Raw genomic sequence first — 22,365 nt, forward strand, 5'->3', positions numbered from 1 at the left:
GACTGTACTCTACCAATTCTGTGATCATCCTGATAAATAGTGTTTTAAATTGGGCTTCTGAGAGGCTGGCAATCTGTTGGTCGCTCAGAGTTATTAACTCTGGGACTTTGAGTTCTTGCACCATCTTTTGGGCTGTTCATGCCTGTTAAGTAGCAGGAACGGAGCCCTAGGTTTTCACCAGAGCAGGGCAACTCAGTCTCTGAGTTGCTGGGTTGTGACATTGTATGTGGGGGTGGGGTCAAAGAGGGAGAATGGCTTCCCTCTGGCGCCCGCCTCCGCAACCCCCACCAGCACCACAGCCACCACTGTCACCAGGGCCACGTGCCCCGCTCCACTGCACGCAAGTGTGCCACCGCTGTCAGCCCTCCACCACTGGGTTCGCCCCCTGGGGCCTGCGTGGTCCGTCTCACTGTGTGCAAATGTGCGACCTTGGTCAGTCTGCCCCGCACCCCTACTAGGTCCGGGCTACCTGCGCTCCTAGGTCTGTCCTTCACAACCCTGATCCGCTGCTGGCTCTGCCTCTCTTACCGTCCCCATTGAAAGGTTCGTAGGTGTTGGACTTCCGTATAATTCACTTTTCTGGTCTCTGGGTGTGTCTTAGTTCTCCAAAACTTTTGTTGTATCCAAACTTGGTTGTGGGAGAAGGCACAGTGTTTCCACCTATGCCTCCATCTTGGTGGAAGTCCTATTTCTTCTTCTTGACTGATTGCTGTGACTTCGACTTCCAGTTCTGTGTTGAATAAGAGAGGTGAAAGTTGGCATCCCTGTCTTCTTCCTGATCTTCCGGGGAATGCTTGTTTTTTTTTTTTTTTCCACTGAGTATGATGCTGGCCATGAGTTTGTTACACATGGTCTTTGTTGTGTATAGGTATCCTCCCTCTAATCCCACTTTGTTGAGAGTTTTTACTATAAATCGGCACTGGAATTTGTCAAGTGGTTTTTCTAGCATGTATTAATCTGATCATGTAGTTTTTAGCCTTCTTTTTGTCTATGTGGTGAATCACATTTATTGGTTGCAAATGTTGTATCAACTTTGCATTCCCAGAATAAATCCCACTTGATTATGGCATATGATCTTTCTGATGCACTGCTATACTGGGTTTGCTAGTATTTTATTGAAAATTTTAGTATCTATGTGTATCAGAGATAATGTCCTGTATTTTCTTTCTTTGTAGTGTCTTCATCTGGTTTTGGAATTATGGTAATGCTGGGCTTGGGAAGTAAGTTTGGAAGTCTTCCCTCCTTTTAAATTCTATGAAATAATTTGAGAAGGAGACATGTTAGTTCTTCTCAGGATGTTGGGTAAAACCCATGAGTGGAAGGCATATGACCCAGGACTTTTGTTTATGAGGAATTTTTTGGTTACTGCTTCGATCTCACTTGGTGCAATCTCTATTTTGATTCTATGATTCTCCCTATTTAGTTTTAGATAATGGTATGTTTTAGGAATTTGTGCATTTCATCTAGGTTGTCCAGTTCGTTGGTATATAGTTGTCCACAATATTTGCTTACAATCCTTTGTATTTCTTTGGTGTCAGTTGTTGTTTCTCCTCTTTCACCTGTGATTTTACTTGGGTCCTCTCATTTTTTCTTGATGAGGTTGGCTAAAAGTTTGCCTATAATTTGTATCTTTTCAAAGAATCAACTCTTGGATTCATTGATCTTCTGTATTGTTTATGTAGACTCTATTTTATTTGTTTATCATCCAATCTTTATTATTTCCTTCCTTGTACATTCTGCGGGCTTTGTTTTTCTTTTTTCAAGCTCCTTTAAGTGTGAAGTTAGGCCGTTTATTTGAACTTTATTCATTTTTTAGAGACAGGGCTATGATGCTATGAAATGTCGTGTTAGAATTGTTTTCCCAGTGTCCAAGAGATTTTGAATTGTTGTGTCCTCATTTTCTTCAAGGTCTCTTTTGATTTCTTTCTTGGCCTCAATGTTGACCCATTCATTTTTTAATAAAGTGTTATTTAGCTTCCTTGTGTTTGTGTGTTTTTCAGTGTTGTTCATGTGATTCCTTTTCAGTTTCATAGCACTTTGGTCAGAGAAGATGCTTGCTGTGATTTCAATCTTTTTAAATTTATGGAGATCTGTTTTGTGTCCTAGCATGTGGTATAATTATTGAGAGTTTTCTAGGAAACTTTCCACATACACTTGAAGAGTATGTATATTTTGCTCATTTGAGGTGAACTTCTCTGAAGATATCAATTAAACACACTTGATCTAGATAAGGCCACTGTCTCCTTGTTGATTTTCCACCTGGTAGATGTATCCCCTGAAGTCAATGGGGTGTTAAAGTCTCTGACTACAATTGTATTTCCATCTATCTCTCCTTTCATGTCCATCAAGATTTGATTTACATATATATGCTACTATAATTAACATAGCTTTGCATAATTACATGCTTTATATAGGTGATTGTATGTCCGGTGTGCAATTGTTTACTACTGTTACATCCTCTTGTTGGATAGTTCTCTGTATCATGATATAGTGTCCTTCTTTTGTCTCTACTATAGCCTTGGTTTTAAAGCCTATTTTCTTGGATGTAAGTTCTGTTACCCCAGCTATTTTCCCTTTTCCATTTGCATGAAACCTCTGGTTCCATCTCTCCATTGTCAAACTGTGTGTATCTTTTGTTCTGAGGTGGTCTCTTGAAGGGAGCATATATTTGGGGCTTTCCTTCTCATCTGTTAGGCTATGTTATGACTTTTAGTTGGAGCATTTAAGCCATTTACATTTAAGGTGAATATTAATAGATATGTACTCAGTGCCATTTTCTTAGGCTGTTTTCCTTTTTTTTCTTGTTTCTTTCTCTCTCTCTCCTTCTTAAAGCAAGTCCTTTAGCATTTGTTGTACTATTGTTTTGGTATTAATAACCCCTTTAGCTTTTTTTTTTTTAATCTGGGAAGCTTCTTGATTCTAAATGCCAGCTTTGCTCTGTACAATAGCTCTGGTTGTACGTCCTTGCTTTTCATCACCTTGAGTGTTTCAACCTACTCTCTTCTGCCCTGAAATATATTTGTTGAGTAATCTGATGGTAGTCTAAATGTCATACCTGTGTAGGAAACTGCCTGCTTTTCTCTTGAGACTGTGCAGGTATATCAAAAAGCTATGGTATATTTACACAATGGAATTCTATGCTGCGAAAGGAAGAAGGCGCTCTTACCCTTTGCCACATCATGGATGGAACTGGAAAGCATTATACTGAGTGAAATAAGCCAGGCAGTGAAAGACAAATACCATGTGATATCACCGTTAACAAGAATCTAAATGACAAAACAAACAAGCAAGCAAAATACGACCAAAGACACTCAAATACAGAACAGGCTGACAGGGCCCAGAGGGGAGATAATCACAGGGGAAAAGGAGATGGACTCACATGAACAAGTATAAAGGACACATGGACAATAACTAAAGTGGGGGGCAGAAATGGGAGCGAGGTGGGGAGCACTGAGAGGGGCAGGGCTGGGAATACAAAACAGAAAACTGTACTTGAACAAGAATTAAATAAAAATAAATAAAAAGTAGATAATTTTCCAATGAACAACAAAAAATACTAATGCATGAGGGAGCACATAAAATCTAGATGTGCTTACAATTGGGTGTAGGCTTCATATCTCTTACCTGATGCTGAAGCTTCTTTAAATTGTAATGTACTTTGGCCAATTGTTGCTCCTATAATAAAGAAATATGTAGCTAAGAATAATTATATGGCAAATATGGTTACAATTCAGAATTCTGTATCTGAGACACACCATCCTCACTTGGTAAAAGATAGCCCAGAAAGATTAAATGATGAACAGAAGATGATTCCTTAGGTATCAAAACAGTATGAAGATTTTAATAAATACCCTTGCTCTAAGTAAAGCATTTCTCATTTTCCTCCAATATTTAAAAGTACAGTGGGTTAAATCTTCTACAACATATGCCAAAAATATGTGTTTTTTTCTTTTTTTAACTGCTTCAGAGATCAAGTTACTGGACACTGTTTTTTTCTTTTAAATTTATTTACTTTAACTGTTCTTCAAGTACAGTTTTCTGTCTTTTACTCCTATCCCAGCCCACCCTGCAGTGCTCCCTATTTCCCTCCTGTTACCACTACCCATACTTTTTGTCCATGTGTACTTTATACTTGTTCCTGTAAACTTCCCCCCTTTTCCCTTCAAATTCATGCTACCCTTATCTGGTCACTGTCAGTCTGTTCTCTATTTCAGCGACTTTGATTATATTTTTCTACACACTGCTTTAAATACATGGACTAGAAGCGTAGGCTTAGTCTTCTTTCTTTCTTCAAGAGATTTTTCTTTGTTTAATATGTTATAATTTATGGAGTCAGAATTTGAAATAGATCTCAAGTCTGTTTGGAAATATTAAAACTGCCTAAACAGTATGTATTCTGTGAACATTGACAAACTTCCCAACAAGAATTAACTTCATCTTGCCATGGCTGGTGTAGCTCAGTGGATTGAGCATGGGTCTGTGAACCAAACAACCACAGTTCGATTTCCAGTCAAAGCAGTGCTTGGATTGCAGGCTGGTTCCCAGCAGGGGGCACAGGAGAGGAAACCATATATTGATATTTCTCTCCTTCTCTCCTCCTCTCTTTAAAATGAATAAATAATTTTTAAAAATTATGAAATAAAAAAAGAATTAACTCATCTAACCACATCCTCTGAGTAGTAGGTGTTAATGACACCCACTAATGTCACTGTTATAGGCTTGAGAAGTGCCTCAGCTGCCACTTAGTGGTATCTGCTCCACAGGGTGCCAAGTTCACCAAGGAATCGGCCTGAAAAGGTTAGGCCTACAATAAAAGCCTGAAAAGTAGAAGATAGTCTCAAATACATTTGCAGATGTTCTGTATCTGTAACAGAAAGACTGCGTGAACCATTCACCTATTCTGCCTGAAGTAATAATCCTACTTTAGTACTTCACTTAAATTATGAGGCTAAAATTATATATTTGCATTCAGTAATCTATATCTGTATAATACATTTAATAGTATTGTAATTTTATCATCTTTTAGTACTTTACTTATACCCCTTCATTTTTCCCCAATGTTCCCACAAATTACCATAAAGCACCACATAGCTCTGTCCAAAAGTCCTTAAAAGCAATGTGAAAAATATTAACTACATGTAGGCCTTGAGCCAGTGCTAATATCCAAAACAAAAAATATGATGTCAGTTTAGTTTTTGAATGAAAATTCATGTGTCCCAGAAAAGCAGGATATTTGTCCAACATACTTTTATAAGGTCTTATTTACTGTTAGAACTTCATCACAAGAAACTTCTATCTTGAGTAATTAGGAAAGTGTTTTTGTTTTGTTCTTGCCACAATTTGATCAGCTGCAGCGACACCACTATACGGCAAGGGATCTTTTGTTTATTCATTTGGAACTGCCAGTGTATAGGCAAACCACATAAACAAATAGTATACAAGTGCAGGCTAACATTGTGGCATAATATGTGAGGTAAGAAAAAAGACATTTTCTGCTTTGGGGCTGTAATATGGAGAGGGCAAACCTGTATATTTTTACAGTAACTGCATTCCTTCCTCTTGAAAATAAGATGAACACAAATGTGAAAAAATAAGAGGATAAAACATAGCAGAAAAAAAGATAAAAATAAAGTGATTCCTAGACAGAAAATGAAGTGAATTAAAAGGGAGAGAAGGAAGATATTCTACTTGGTGGCATGTTTTAGAGATAGATCAGCCTCTCAGTGGGCTACAAAGAAACAGAGGGAAATTAAGAAATATGAAACTAGGGATGTTTAGATTTCTCTATGAATCAAATAGGAGAACCAAAAATTTGGTTTTTCTATTAGATCCTGTTGTGCTTCAAACAGAAGAGTGAGACTGATTCTTGCTACCACCTGAAAAAAAACAAACTTTTTAAAATAGTGCAATGTTACATTCTGGAAGTACTTATCAAGAATTGCTTTTTACTGTCTAGAAGACACTTCCATATGTTGTATAATCTCTACATAAATTAATATTTTATAAAGCCTAGTTTCTTCATTACCATTATTTTTCTTTTAAGCAATATTACGCAGTTTTATTATAATATAAGAATATTTCAGTATATAAAATGTACTCTATAAGGAAACAAGGTATACTTGTAGAATTCTTTTTTCAAGGCCAACATTTAGTGTACTATTAACAATGATTGATATTCACAGGAAACAACAAATCATTTTCTGTGCAATCTACAAGGTATTTTCTCAGGTATTATCTCAGAGGATGCACAGGACACTTCCCCTGAGATAGACATGGTAGGTGTTATATCACAGAGAGTAAACTCAGGTTTATGAGATTATGTGATCTGATCCCGTTGTGCTATTATTAAGTATGTGCTCTGAGTCTGTACCTATTCTCTTAGTCCAGCTGTCAGTCATCAATACCAGGATGATGATCTAAGACTAGATAGCCCAGGCATAAATTTGTATTTATTTGAAGGAATTTTAATAACATTAACTACTCTGTCTACCCCGCAAAGGAAAACCCTCTTTTTTTCCTGCAAAATTGAAAGAAATTCACATAGAAAAGAATCCAGCTATAGCCACTAAATAGTAACCTGAAAAAACAAACACATCCCCAAAAGACAAACTCATCACTAACTAAAAAGTATCTTGACAGAAAATGTAATCGTCAAAGCAAAAAATATCAAGCACAGGGAAAACCTTCAACTTTCTATCACTAACAGTTTTTGTTCATCATGAACTCAACTTCCTTCTTTTTTTCTGCTGTTAACTTACTTTCCAATTCTTCCAGCACACTATGGTCAATTCTAAAGTCACTTTTTTGGTTGTAGAATTTACTCTTTATCTATTTCCATGTTAATAACTCTTTAGAAAAACAAATGGCATAAATATGACAAATATATTTTAACTGCTGATAATACATAGTCCTTTGACCACTGCTTTCAATTCAATCTCACTGACATTGGTCGCCACTGCTGACAGCTGCTTCCATTAGAAAACAGTTAACTTTGTCACCTGAACCCAGACATACCCTTTTCTGGTATGAATCTCCTAATCACTAAAATGTGCGTAATGATAGCTGTCCACTGCCTAGCAGGGCTGTGATTAACACTAAATGAGATAATATACAGGAGGGATCATTATACAGTAAAAATGCACTATAGAAGTGCAAGTTAGTAACAGTAGTAAGCAAACAATCCATAAAGACAGAAATTTTAGTATATTTCAAGGATATTGTTTACATTTAATTCACAGCTGCTTTGACGAAAGCCCATCTACTGGTAAGAAGGTCTAATTTTAGTTTGAATCCTCAGTAAAACAAATAAGTACTATACTGCCAAGAAATATTTTTGGTTGGACAACTAAATTTATTTTGTTGGCACCTGTTCTCTCTGTCTCAGAAGGTGAAAATTAATGTACACATCTCCACTAATTAATGCATGTATACTTCTCTCCCAATTTTGGAATTAAGGAGTGCTGGAGTAGCTTTGGCCACTGACTTAATTTGCTACAATTTGCTACCCTCAGAGGGTCAACTATGGAAGGTGGAGTTCCCAACCTTTTCCACTTTGGTACACAAAGAGAAAAACTTGATATTTATAAGGAATACATGGCAAAACAGATGAGACTGATAAGAGCCTCTGTGGGTGTCCCCCAAACTAAGGGGTTTAACTTAGCACCGTGTTTCATAGAGGAAGCAATGGGTAGTACAAAGACATCATATAGATTTCAGCCTTCAAGCCAACTCTAGTGGACAGTGGGTTGTTACTGGAGTCCTGTGCTGATAACTAGGAAGGCTCTAGTTTGGGGGTTGAGGAAATTGTTATGATCAAGTAGAAATGTCTATCATTGACATAGGTTACCCTATGACAGTAAATTAGTTAAGCCCAGCCATTCCTGGCTTAAGAAATATTAACCTGTAAAGACACTCAAAAGATCATAATGAAGAAACATTGCCAAACATATGAAAAGATGCTCAACCTCACCTACAACACAACAAGTTAACTTTAAAATTATAGCACAGTAACACTGTACACCAATCAGACTGGCAAAGAAAAGTCCCAAGTTTAAATAATATTTTCTAATGATAAAATTGTAGGAAAATATTACAAATTGTCTATAGAATATAATTTGGCAATGTATCTATCACATGCATGTTTATATAACACTTTCTACTTTTAGAAATATTTCTACTACTTCTCCCTCTAGGAACAGTTCCTAAAGACATACTTACACATACACAATGTGATGTGGATACATAAATACTGCAATTCATTGCAGTATTTTTTATTTGTTTGTTACCATAAAAGACTGGACATAACCTCAATGTTCATCACTAAGGTGTAGGTTAAATTTTTATGTCATAGTCATACACTGGGATACAATGTAGTGGTCCTGTGTTCCCTGTACTGATAAGGAAATATCTCCAAGACACATTTTTTTAAAGCAGATAGTTTACATGAAAATGTTAATCATACTCGAAAGTACAAAACACAAAAAGACTCCACTGGTATACACTCAAATAATATACTGTTCATACCACCCTGATTCAACAATTTTACCCCTCTTTCCTCTTTGTGTTCATCAATCTTATTCTTTTATTTTTCTTTCTTTTTGTTTTGTTTTGTTTTCTTTGTTTGCTTACGTATTCTAAATTAAATCTGGTACATTATGTAAATTCCCCCCAACATACTGAAGTGTGTATCTCTACAGACATTTGACTTACATCACTATTATCGTACATGAAAAGATCAAGAATTCCTGGGTATTCAATATATACTGTTCTGTTATAGAAAAAAAGGAGCAAGATCCAGAACAGATTTTACCATTTATATAAAATAATAATCTAAATACATATTTTATTCTCTTATAAGTACATATTATAAAATATCTATGGGAAAATACACAAGAAACTAAAAACAGAAGTTGTCTGCAGGGAGGGGCATTGGGTGGCTGGGGGTACAGGTAAAGCAGAAACTTTTTACTGTATACCCTTTGATATGTATTGATTTTTAAATCATGTGAATATATTAAATATTGCCTACTTTGAAAATAGAAAAGAAGTATACTACAACTTGTTTTCTTTTTTGTATGCAATGACAAGTGCTGGATAGAAATATTTTTCCAACAGATTTTCCTAACACTCTTCCAATCAGTTTTTACAAACCCTTGTAACAGATGCAGAAAACCTAATGAGACCTGTAAAACCAACACATCACAATAAATGAGGACTCAATACTGACATAATCTAATGGCTTAATATATATACCACCAGATTATCATTAATAGATTTGTAGATTATCTACCTAGAGAGAAACTTAAACTGCTCCCCCTACTTAGAGTCCACTTTCCTCTCAAGTAGTACGTTTTGGAAATCAAAACAAAATCTGTACATTCGAAAATTCTGAGTATAAAAAGCACTATGTAAGTATTATATAAATGCAGTTGGGAATTCTACCTCCAAAAGCTATAGTGTAACTTTTCAAATGTCCAACAGTATACTTTATTGGCAGAATTTCTAAACAGAAAACCACCTCTAATTCTGCTCAAGAGATCATTGTCCACAAAGGTCTCCTTTTCCCTGGATTCTTTAGCAAATTGATACTGTATGACTTCAAAGTAGCAGAACCAAAAGTTGCAGAGGTATTCTAGGTGATTGAGAACACTGCAGAGGCCACAATACACCAGGTGTTTGAGAACACCAAAAATGCTAGGTATATGTTATGTGTTTGAATTCCTTTAAGATGCTCGATTGCCAGGGAGGGTATTTGACAACTTTGAGCTTCCATGATTTTGAGACTTTGCAGGCACTGGTAATTTTCGAAGAGTTGAAGAACACTGCAGACCCACTGTTGCCTGTGTGTTTGACAACACAGAACAGAATATGGAAGGCAAGGTGTTTGAGAATATGGCACACTCTGAGTTTGCAGAGACACTGCTAACATTACTATAATTAAATGTTTTAGATCTAGTACATGCTGAGTCACAATTCTGTTTTGGGAACACTGAAGGTGCTGTGATACTCTGCAGCGGAGACCACCGCAGATGCTGGTATAGCACAGGTACTGAAGAACATAGTACATGCTGAAATAGCCCCTGTTTTTCTTTTTTTTAATTAAAAAAAAGATTTTACTTATTTATGTTTTAGAGGGGAAGGGAAGGAGAGAGGAAGATAAATATAAATGTATAGTTGCCTCTGGTGAGTACCCTGCTGGGAATTGGCCTGCACCCCAGGCATGTGCCCTGACTGGGAATTGAACCGTGATCATCTTGTTCGGAGGCCTGTGCTCAATCCACTGAGCTACACCAGCCAGTAGCCCCTGTGTTTTAAAGCTTCGTCCAAGCTGGGACAGTCCAGGTGTTTGAAATATTGCAGTCACAGAGATTGCCCAGCTGTTTGCCAACAATGAAGATGCTGTATCTTCCAGAGATTTGAGAACAGTGCTGACATGGGGCAGTACTTGAGATCTTAAAGAAGGACCACTAGAATAATCCATTTGCTGGGGAAAAAGCTGCAAATGCTGTACTATTTGATGCTGTGCAGTTTTGGGAGGGGATATTGTGTTTGTAGTGGTTAACTAGGCTGTGAACATGCAGACACTGGGATAGTCTTGGTGTTTTTGATGCTGAAGTCCTAGCCTGGTCCTGTAGTTGTAGAATATTGCCTAGGATGGATTGTTCAGTTTTTTATAACATTGCAGGAGATTTGAAATTAACAGAATTTGAGATAGATGCTGGGATAGTGCTGTGTTTCAAACATTGAAGATGCTGTGATACACCTGTGTTTGATAATATCACAGTCTCAGTAATGGCTTAGGTGTGTGGGCACCAGAGAGGTCTGGATTTATTCAGGTGATTGAGATCCCTGACGATGATGGAATAGCCCAGGTATGGAGAACAGTGCAAATCCTGGAATAGTCAAGATGTTTAAAAACATTGCTGGCTCTGGAAGAGTCCATGTGTTAGAGTTCACTGCAGAAGCTAGGATAGTTCTTGGCTTGACAACACTAAAGATTCTATGGCAATCCAGGTGTCTGAGAAGAGCTCAGATGCTGGAATCCAGGTGGTTGAGAACACTGCATATATTGAGGGAGACCCGATGTTCTAAGGACAAGAAGATGCTGGAATACTGCATCCGTTTCAAAGCAGTGCAAATACCAGCAGACTTTAGGGTATTAAAATCTAAACCTGTGTGGAAGAATCTAGGAGTCTGAAAACTTTCTGATAGTGGATTAATTGAAACATAGAGAACTTCATAGGCCTCAGGTATTTGACAAAATGGAAAAGGCTGGATTATTGCAGGTGGGGCAGAATATTGCAGACACTGGAACAGTAACAATGATTTACAACAAAAAGATGCCTACTCACCAGTAGCTTGGGAAGATGGCAAACACTTGGGTGTGCCTGGTGTTCAGACACCTTGAAGATGCTTCTGACTATCCAAGCATTTGTTTGAGATCATTGAAAGTGCTATGACATGCTGGTGTAAGAAAACAGAGAAGTCAAAGAGAGAAGGTGACCACGTTGAGCACTTCATGGATGCCAGTGCACTGCAGAAGTTTGAAAAGTATCCAGATGCTGGAATAGAGCAGGCAAATCAGAACTCTGCTGATGTTATAATAATCCAGGTGTGTGAAAACCGAGAAGATGCTGGAAATTTATTGGGGGTTCTGGACTGTGGTCACAAGTTGTCTGTGAAAGTCAGTTGACAACCCCCCAGATTTCTTTTCACCTCATGTGCTGTACTAAAGCATAGGGCATGAAGACAAGGGCACTACCTAGGGGCCAAGTTCATTATTAGCCAGAGGACTAATGGGCTCTGGTTAACTTGAAACTTCTCTTCCCCAAGGGGCCCCAAGATAATTCTAAATGCTTGAGCCTGGAAGGACCTGTGTTGCTACATTCAGTGACTCATGAGAAAGAGTAGGATGCCTGATACATTGCTGGCCTGACCTCGCTGTACAGCATATCTCCATTTCTCACAAAGCCAAATACCACTTTGAGGACTGTCAGGTGATTTGGCTGTGCATCCCATGGCTACATAGGAGCCATGCCCCACCGATTTGTCAGCTGAGTCTTCCCACCAGTATGCCTGGTAAGCTCCCTGTCCTTTCTGAACACCCACAGTGACATACACCGAATTTTGAGAACTTGTGTATTCCTCTTCTGAAGACTTCTCAATAGATATTTGTGCATATGAACTGTATTTTTTGCACTTGTGACGATCAGGCTGTGAGACCTGGCAGGTCTGAGTGGTATCATATGTCTTGTGCAGTGACTCATGCTGTTTTTAATCTCCTTGGTGCCTTTGGAAAGCGTGGCCAGATGTGTTTAACTAGACACTGTGGGGGAAGAGTAATGTTATGAAAAAGACCATGACCCCAGTGAGTGTAAGGCACAGTGGTTTCATAAGAAATATGCCAAGTTAATGCTCTCATTGGCTGGTGTGTGTCCTGATTTCCTGGAGTCTGCTCCCATGGGCTGGTGTCTACACCCACGAGCTAGGACAAATGTACACTGAGTTCACCACATGCTGACTTCTCTCTTGCTATGTGTTTTGGGCTAACAAAGGAGTACACTGAGGACGACCATGTATTGAGGAATATCATGTTGTTCTGAGGCACCAGTGATGGGAGTTGTGGTCACATTGCAGTTGTTCTCATCAATGGCTGTGTCTGTTGCTGTGACTTGCATTCTGATGGTATCTAAAGATGTGGAAGGCATGGGAATTGACATTTTTACTATTAAAAAGCAGATAGCAATGCAAATTATCAGGAAAATCTGAACTGTTTTATTTTTTGCTTTTAATACCGACATTAACATTGCATAAGAAGTGACATGAGCAGTCAAATTAATTCAATAATTGTAACAACATCAAAGTTATTTGTTTACTCACCTAGAAACAGGGCTTCTTTTGACACGGCTGTAGATTCTGAGATACTGTCCCTCATTCACATGAAACTATCAGTGGCATGAGGTAAGGGGATGTGGCAATCAGAGGTCTGAAAACTCCCCCTCTTTGTGTGCTCCCAGGCTCTCTATCTTTCTTTCCAAAACAATTCTGGGCATCCTACCTGGTACAGTCCTGGTGTCAAAAGTTGGGGAGGAGCACATAAACCAGGGAAAAGAGCTGGGCAGGGCAGTGCTTCCTGGCGCCTCAAACCAAGACTCTAACCAGATGGTGTTACAGGAACAGGAGAGTGTCCTCAGGTGCCTGTCATGAAATGTGCGACTTGAAATCCCACATATATTGTGTTCACTCATTCCTTGGAGCATCCTTCTTCCACCTGAGAAATATGGGTTGCCAGTTGCTGATAGGTGTGTGTCAGGGCAATGTAAACACCCAGCTCCTTGTACAAGGTTGTTTCAACAACGTGAATTATGCAAGCAAGGCTGAAACATAAGAACCTGTTTATGATTCAGCTTTGGGGCCTTAACACAAATTTCACAATACAGGTCATCTGTGTAGTGTGAAGGCAGGATTGCTCAAAGGCAGGGGTGGCAGGAAGAGGCTTCAGGGAAAATCTTGGTGGATGGTAGCCAAGCTAACAATGTGTTTTGTAGAATTAGGGAGAGGGAATAAATTTTTATATATCTTGAATTACTCAGTTGGTTAGGAGAGTTTCAGGGCCAGTAGCACTGGAAGGGGTGGGTTAGGGAGCCTATTGTATTCAGCTCTGGCCCCACTGCCAGCATTATACCAGGACTCTGCCCTTCTGCCATGGCCCATGCTGAAGGCACAGTTCTATGAAAGTTTTAGGGTTCTCTCATGGGGGCTGGCCAAGGAAGAAAATGAACTCAATAAACACAACATTCTTTATAAATAGAAGAGCTAAAAGAGAAAGTGACAGTTGATACCTATTATGGAACTCTACCTTGTTAATATAGATAGCCTTGACAAGCTTGGACCCTGAAGAGGAATACAGAAGTCATCCTTCCCTCTCACGGAATTTGGGTATCCCCATTTTGTGATTCCGCTGCAGCAGAACCAGTGTGGGACATGCTCAGGTAGGACGACGGGTAGGTCTGATACCCTCATCAGATCAGGGCATGATATGGATACTCACTGATTGCGTTTCCATTTGGTCTGTTCTGAAGTCATGTCTATTTCTAAGAATAAGCTGGCTTCAGTGAGCTGTAGGCACCCTCCCACACGAAGAGGTAGATGTTTTCTATGTCTTCATCTTGAGTCTCACTGGTCTCCAGTGAGTCAGTTGCTATCCTGTGCCCCTGGGCCATTGTGGACATTAACTGAAAATATGTGGCCAGGAATGACCACACTTTGCCCACACAGACCAAGGATATGCATATCTTCTCTGCTCATAGTATGTGTATGTTCCTATAAAACTTCAATTTATCATCTGGGATTTAATCATGCAACACATTAGAGTCCCAAGATGGCTTTTGGTGTTTTAAAATCCATAAAGCCCACCTAGTAAAATAACTCTCTCCAGAAGTTGCTATATGAAGGCTCACAAACACATTGTGCCCATGTGGTGTACAGAATTTTGGCAGAGGCTGTCCCCAAGCTAATTTCAAAGCCAAGGATGTGCAAGGGGCTTTCCCACAGGTTTATCTTTTACAGTGTGCCTGTATCTTGTGAACAATAGGAGGTTGCCCAGGCTCAGTGGCACAGTGTGGTGGCCTGCAAAAGAAAAGTATCAAAACTCATGCAGTCTGATCAGGGCAGCCTAATCTATGTGGAGAAAGCAGTGGTATCTGCTCAATGGCTGAATTTGGACCCAGGCCACTCTCCCATCCATATCTTCCCTTCTCCAGCATGAAAGACCAGGGAGTCTTGAACACTGAAAGCATTATAGCTAGACCTCAGACCCCAAATCTCAAACCTCAGACCTCAAACACCTGTCCTACGCTCTGCCACAATTTTAAATGTCAAAGCAGGAGGCTGCTGTTACCATTCCCACAGTACCTAATGGAGAAACAGCCCATAAAAGTTGAGAAACTTAACTTTGGGTTGCACAGTTGGAGGGAGCATTTCTGAGACTCAGACATGGTAAGGAATGAACCAGAGTGCAGATTCTGTGAATCATGAGATATGGACACTGAAGGCAAGCGAGGAATGAGGGAGATTGGGTGCCCAGATGGAGGCTGGCTACCGTCCATGCCAAGAGACATGCCCCTTCCTTGCCTTCACCTCTGAGGCTCAGAGTTCTGAAGATACCTGGACAGAATGCATGGGAAGCCAAGGAAAGTGTGAGGTGTACTCAATAGGGAGTACACCTATTTTTGCTCCCTCAATAGGGAGCAAAATCCCCAAGTTTCCAGAATTCCAGGGAACTCCCTTTCCTGGTGAGTCTGTCTCCATTCCCTTTCTATGGAAAGCAACCTAACTAGATTGACTGCACATGGGAGCCTTTGCAGGAGTTCAGTAGTGGTGGCTGAGCATATGGGTTGTATGAAGTTTTCCTGCAACCCTGTTTCTTTGGTGATGGGGAGAATGAGGTATCTGGGCTTCCAGTTAGTGTTGCAACAGAATGTATTAGAACACAAGGTGGAAAAAATCTGTAGTACATTGGTTTTGACATTTCCAGAGCAATCACAGATCTGTTTTTTCTTTTTTTTTTAATCAAATCTCTTTTCATTGGCGAGGGGGGTCAGTTTAATAGGTGACTTGTCTACTGATGACACCCTTGGAGTCAGCCAAGGGCCAAATCATTTTGTCTGAACACTGCTGAGACCTGTGGTATGAAGTGTGTGGGCTACATTGGTATCTGAGGTACGTGAGGGGCTACTGAATGCAAAACACTTATCAACCTCCATGAAAAACTAGGTCTAATTCACTGAGTGTTCCTTCTAGGGTCTAATGAGAGAAGACTTCTGTGAAAAGCCTCGCCCACAGTCCCTGCAAGCACAGGACTCTGCCCACTGTGTGCTTTTGGTGTAGAGTGAGACCTGACTTTGAAGAGAAACAGTGCCTACACTGTGTAAAAACATAGCATTTGCCCCTTTGTGGGTCCCCTTGTGTGTGTTGAAATTGGCCTTCACTGGAAAGTGTTTTCCACACTCTGGGCAAACATAGGGTTTCTTCCCTGAGTGTGTCCAGTTGTGTCACACTACAAGTGATTTCTCTGTGTAGCCCATCCCACAGTCTTTGCAAACAGGGTTTCCTCCCTTGAATGAATCCTCTGGAGGATGATGACATCTGACACCCCTGTGAAGCTTGGTCCACCCTCACTGCAAGCATAGGTCCTGTCTCCTGAGTGTGTGTTCTGGTGTCTCTTCAACTGTGACCCACCATTGAAACTTTGCCCACATCCTCTGTGTTTGAGCGTTACACTTCTATGACCTCCACCTTCCATGAAAATCATTCCTGAATCTTCTTGATGCACTTTGTGCAGTGTGTTTGGCTTTTTGTGCAGAATCCTCCCACCCTCACTAGAGCTCTCTTTGGGTGCACTGGGTGTTGTCAACCAGGCCTCTGAACGTCCCCTCTGTCTGATCCTTTTAGGCAATGATCAGGCCCCTGTCTCCACTTCTTGACCTTCATCCTTGTGATTCCAGCTCTGAGTATCAGCATCTTGCTGCTGCTGACTGTGATCCTCTGAGTAGGGTTCCACTGACTGGAAGTGTTTTGTTGCAGATGTCCAGGAAGCAATCTGGGAGGGGTGACTGTGTTTCACACGTGGGTGGAGCAATTTCTTACTGGAGATAGCCCAAGGGCAGGCTGAACAGGAGTGCATCTCTGGTTTTGGTTGCTCTGAAAGAGAAATTTGTGGTCAGCGCACATGCTGACAAGCCTGAGAGCTCCACAGGCTTTGTCTCCTGAATGAAAGAACAGCCCTACAAGTCACTCTCCTTGTGGTGACAATGCAGTCTCTGCATCCCACAAATGATTCCTTCACAGGCTAGTTTTCTTTTCATTCACATGCACTTCATCATGTGAAGGTATGCACAAAGGTATGAAGGTATACCTTCATCACAAAGGTATTCCTTCATCTTAAGGTATGCACAAAGCCCACACCAATTGTATTTTCTACAAAGTTCCCAGGCTAGGAACTTTCTAGGACCATGAGAGTCCACTTGACAACCAGTATAAATGGAACTGCAGTGACCTTTCCCATTCATGTGTATTTTCTAAGTAGTGTCAAAGAGACTAACTAGAGGCCCCAAGAGAAAGAGGAGTCTGGATACTCTCCTTTCCAAAATCGGAAAATCAAATTATGTCCTTCTGCAAACCTGACTGCAGTGTCTGCACCTGATTTTATTCCCATGAATGAGTGATCCCCTGTGAGGTCATTGCACGAAAAAAAAAACAACAGAAAAAATCCACATTCTTACCGGTTTCTAAATATTTCTACAAACATGCTTCTTACCCTGCTGGCTCACAGACAACTCCAATCAAACAGCCAGGCTCTTCCCCTTGGAGACGAACTAATTTCTGAGGGAGTCTACCACTGATATTTAATTCCCAAATATTAGCAACACAGAATCTTAAAACAGACACACCCCACTGTAGTCTGCACCTGAAGACTGCACAAATGTCTTATCTCATTGAGAAAAGTCTCTGGTGCCTCAGGTGATAGCATAGGCACTGCATTTTCCAGCTGTTAGGCATCTATCTGACCCCTGTTCCTACTCTGTGAATTCAGACTGAGACCTGATTGGCCTCAGCCAGCCTGTTGCCCATCTCATACCATTGCTGCACTAACTGACCCCTCTGTCACAATCCTTTACCCACAGGGAACATGGTCATGTTTATCTCCTGAGGGAGCTGTATGCTGACCATCTGCCACATAACGCCACCCCACCTCAGCTCCAGCCCGAACTCACAGTGATATCTAGGCACTTTGCCCTGGACTTGTATTCCCCAAGCACTAATCTATGTGCAATATTAGGCACACGCAGGCACACGTGCCTGGTTATCCATGCTTCATCTGACTACAGCTCAAGTGTACTCCAGCACCTGTTTGCCTATTGGCAATTCAATGCACAACTAAGCAAAATGATGATTCAGTGCATATGGACATAAAGATTTCAGTTAGATAGATAAAGATATTAAAAAAGAAATCACCAAAAAGTGTTCAGGAAAGAGTGCTTTGTTCACAAAGCTGGTTATCAGTTCTAACCTTTTTGTACAGGGCAAATAAGCCCCATATTTGCACATGCAATGTTCAAAAAATTAGAACAAAACTAAAAAAATAAATATTGCTCCTCAGGATGAAAGGTATATGGGCTGAAACCTGGATTTATGAAGGGTCTGACTGGAAAACTTACTTTACATCGGATTTCACTCTACTTCAGCATTGGTCCATAACAATTTCTAAGGACAGGCCTTGATTAGTTTTTCCACATTTAAGAAGGACAGTGGTGCCCCACTTGTCCCAGGCAGAAGCTTTCTCTTCAACTTTCTGATTCCCTTGATTCCCAGCTGCCAGTCATACTCATCCCTGCACTGGACCAGCAGCTCACAGCCTGATCTGCTAACCTGGCAGTTTCTGTAGAAAATCTGCCTGTGATATTGAAAGGCCATCAGGTTCTGCTCTTCATCACGCCAGGCACAGTTGACATACCTGCAATTGAGGCAGATGAAGGGAAAGAGACCACAACAATGAGGCCCCATTACCTGTCACAACCACGTGCAGCTCCTCACTGACACTCAAGGTCCTCAGGCTTTGATGTCACCCACTTCCCAGAACACACCTGGGGGAACCTTCTGTTCAGTGTCTGAGCCCCTGTCAGAATGTCAGGCAAATGCCTGCCTCCAAGACATACTTATTGTGCTTATCCTCCTTGATAACATTTCCCAAAGCCCAATTGCAGACTTACGCTCCACTCTGAGTGGCCATGAAACCCAGTGAGCACTACCTTGTCTAAAACCTAATCCAATTTTCTTCCACACCATAGAACCTGGAGCTTGATTTAGACTCCAATGTCTTTCTCCAATCTCCCCTCACCATACCTTGAGTACTTTCCCTTGCCTCCACCAGGTGCCCATAGGAACTTGGATCTTTCTGCGTCTTAGCAAAAGAACACAGAACAATTATGATTTACACTCTCTTCCCACAGTAAAAGGGGAGGTTTTGAGGAAAGGGGCCCATGAGAATTCCTACGCAGGCCTCAGAACACAGTTGTAGTTAGAACTAATGCTGGGATGTATTGGCACTGTGCACTTCTCAGAAACTGGGAACACTACAGTTAAGTGTTTCTAAAAGCAATTGGTTCCTGTCTGTCTGCGATGAGTCTTCTATAAGGATACAGGTTGTGTGATATGTTCAAACAATGAACTCATTCCTGTAACTGGAACTCAGTCAGTGACAATAGGAGTGCAGTCCACTGTCCCTCGGGATTCTCGGTTCCTTTGGGTTTTTCCTAGGGCTGAAACTTCATCTGGCATGGGGATATAAATTTTCAGGACATACACTCTTTTGTATCTCCTCTCTAAAGGTCTCTTGATTTGAAAGAATGCTGTGTGGAGAACAAAGATGAAGAGAGGATTGAGGAAGATTACTGAGGGAGGCATGATGACAGAGAAAGAAACACGGGCAAGCTGGGAATGAGAGGCCTCTCTGGCACCTGGATACCTAAAGACCTTACCTCATCCAGTTGGTACAGGATTTGTCCTCTCCACCATGTATTCATAGCAATGACTCCCTTTGGTGATCTGTATGGTAGAAAAGAAGTTAAACGGTTTTTTTGTTGTTATTCTTAGGCAGGCACATAGTTTTTCAAAGAATAGTTTTACTCTACTGACATCAAAGCCCTTTCAGACTGCCTGGAGATTCACTTGCCTCCTGTGACCACAAGATATTTTTCTTGCTTCTCATCTACACATCCAAGTGTGTCTGTCCCAGGTGAGCAGGAGCCCCCAAAGAAATGAGCCACTCTTTGTGTCTGCACATCTTTGGTCCTACTTCTGCTCTGACCATTGAACAGGATCCCTGTGCTCATGCAAAGTCCACTCAGTACACAGGGCTAGCCATATTGTCGCTACCCACATGTAGCATGAGAGGTGAGGACCCACCAAGCTACAGAAGTGACATGGGAAGCCTGAGAACAGGGTAAAAGAAAACCACTTCTCACCATCCCGGCATATCCGCTACTGGGTGCCTCTTCATCTTGTGTGCCCTGGCCCTCAAAAGGACCAAAGCAGACACCCATTGGCAGATCAGGCACCTCTCTCCACACTTCAAGCTTAGCATCAGGGATGCCAGATGGTCTGATTCCCAGCTCAGGGGGTAAACTGAGAGCTGAGAGATTTGGATGCCCCTTTTTCAGTGCAGTGTCTTCTATAAATGCAGGAAGCCCATGCACAGGACTGCTGTCAATGCAGAAGTCCTGACAGGTCTCACAATCTGCAGGTGAGAGGAGCAGGCAACAGGAAAGGTATAGGGCATGTCCCTGCAAGTGAAGTGCTTCAGAGACAGCCCAGAAACTCACATCGCAGAACCTCCATTCTCTACTTCATTCTCTGTGTGGAAGGGGATTCTCCACTGGGGGAAGGGGTGATTTACAGACCAAACGACTATGTGAAATCACTATACCTAGACACACCAAGCCATTGTATGCAGAGTTCACTTACAGAGGTAGTCATTATCCTGGGGCTTGCTGACCTCTTTGTACACATGGTCTATTCCTTCTCGTATGATATACCTCTTACTGACAGTATCATTTCTCCTGCATTCTAATTTGGAGAAGTGCAGGTGAACAAGGTGGATGGCATCTGGAGTGTTTTGTCCCTTTGGTCCAAAAATACACAGTGTCCTTTTATCAACATTTCCTCCTTCCTTCCTCATTGTTTGGTATTCTCTTCTGTCAAATTTTGGTTGAGAGAGATTAAGACATCACTCTGCCTGTAGACGGCTGATTCCATTTTAATTTCTAGATCTCCCCATTCACTGGTTTTACTTCCCAACATTTACTCTTCACAAAATACTCATTGCAGACCTATGGTGTAAGTAAGGCATTAAGCCAAGGCCTGTGGATACAATACCTAGACAGCATATGTGACATCATCCCCCAAGATGCACTAATTGGGCAATTGAATGTGTCCATTGTTTTAAATTTAATTTAATGCTTTCAAACCATATATGAGCTATGTATTCTTAGTTTCACTTTCCACATTAGTGTTTAGGAGCACAGAGAATTTAAAAGGTTTGCCCAAAGCTCCAGTGTGAACTTCAGTCTCAGGTCCATTCAGCATAAATACAGGCCGACCTGTAATGCACTCCACACATCAACTGTTCTAGAGGACTTAGAGGAACTGTAGTGTTCAAATTACTTGCACTTACCCAATTCTTTTCTGGAGTGCTCTGCAGAGATATTTGCTTCTCCAGGAGGGGACACTGGTTTCTGGCCCTGCTCTGAGCCAATTCTGGTCAGCAAAATGATTCTTCCAGATGATTTCTTCAACTTAGGTTCATCACTAAATGGTGTCCTGGGCATTGCCTTTAATGTAAGAGTCACATACCAAAAATATCACATGCACTTATTCTAATTCTTATTACATATTTTCCTATATATGGCTTTTATCACTACTTCAGCAAGTCTTGAATATACCTCAGGAGGATGACTTTTTCCCTCAGGGGGAAAAGAGGACTTACATGTATACTGAATTCAACTAGAACCCATGCCTTAGAGAAGTTTTCTTCCAAAGTTCTCTATAATAGTGAGAGTGAGGGATATGGGATGAGGAGATATGGGACTTCTGGAAGAAACATATGTAGACAATGAAGGAAATGATACTAATTTACAGATCTTTATAACTTGGCAAGGACACTTGTAATTGGATTAGTTGAACCCAAAAGTTTTATTGAAATAAAGCTGTATCACTGGCAATGAGTTGTCTTTGGTTTCATGATCTGTAACATGCTATATCATAGTGTTGTGGTGGCTATGACACACAAGGATGTTCACTGACAGGCTTTTTGAACACTTAAGATCAGAGAGTGGGTGTGGGATTATGGTCATGCTATCAATTTACTCTTCAGATGTCTTCACATTTGACACCTCAGGATAAATTATCTTCAGTGTTCATTGCCCAAATTTAGTATAAGTTATATTTGTGAGATCGTTCACACAGCTAATTTTCAGGAGACCCTCAGAACCATGAGACTTTCGAGATGAACCAGGTATGGACCAGCTACTCAAAGAGCTCACAATGCAGAGACCAGGCAGGCTTAACAAAGAACTCCAAACAGAAAGATGACATGGGCCTAATTAGTTCTCAGAGAAAGAAGCTATTACTTCTTCTTACATCGATGCACATCAGAAGTCAGTGGCAGATGGATGAGTTTCCACTGAGTAGTGTGTAACCTCTATGAAGTCCTTACTGCATTGAATTACTTGTTTTTCAATCATGAAACATGATGCTCTGCAGGGATGGCAGCTACTTTTTTTTTTTTACTGGAGCCCTGTGATGCTG

At 40.7% G+C, this 22,365-nt stretch overlaps 1 pseudogene; it reads right to left on the reverse strand.

The window, feature by feature from the left end:
• Positions 1 to 16,459: 16,459 nt before the first annotated feature.
• Positions 16,460 to 21,386, reverse strand: LOC118984686 (histone-lysine N-methyltransferase PRDM9-like; annotated as a pseudogene).
• Positions 21,387 to 22,365: the final 979 nt, after the last annotated feature.

Source organism: Sturnira hondurensis, unplaced genomic scaffold (genome assembly GCF_014824575.4).
Source record: "Sturnira hondurensis isolate 20B ecotype Veracruz unplaced genomic scaffold, ASM1482457v3 Scaffold0003787, whole genome shotgun sequence".
Taxonomy (NCBI): Eukaryota; Metazoa; Chordata; class Mammalia; order Chiroptera; family Phyllostomidae; genus Sturnira; species Sturnira hondurensis.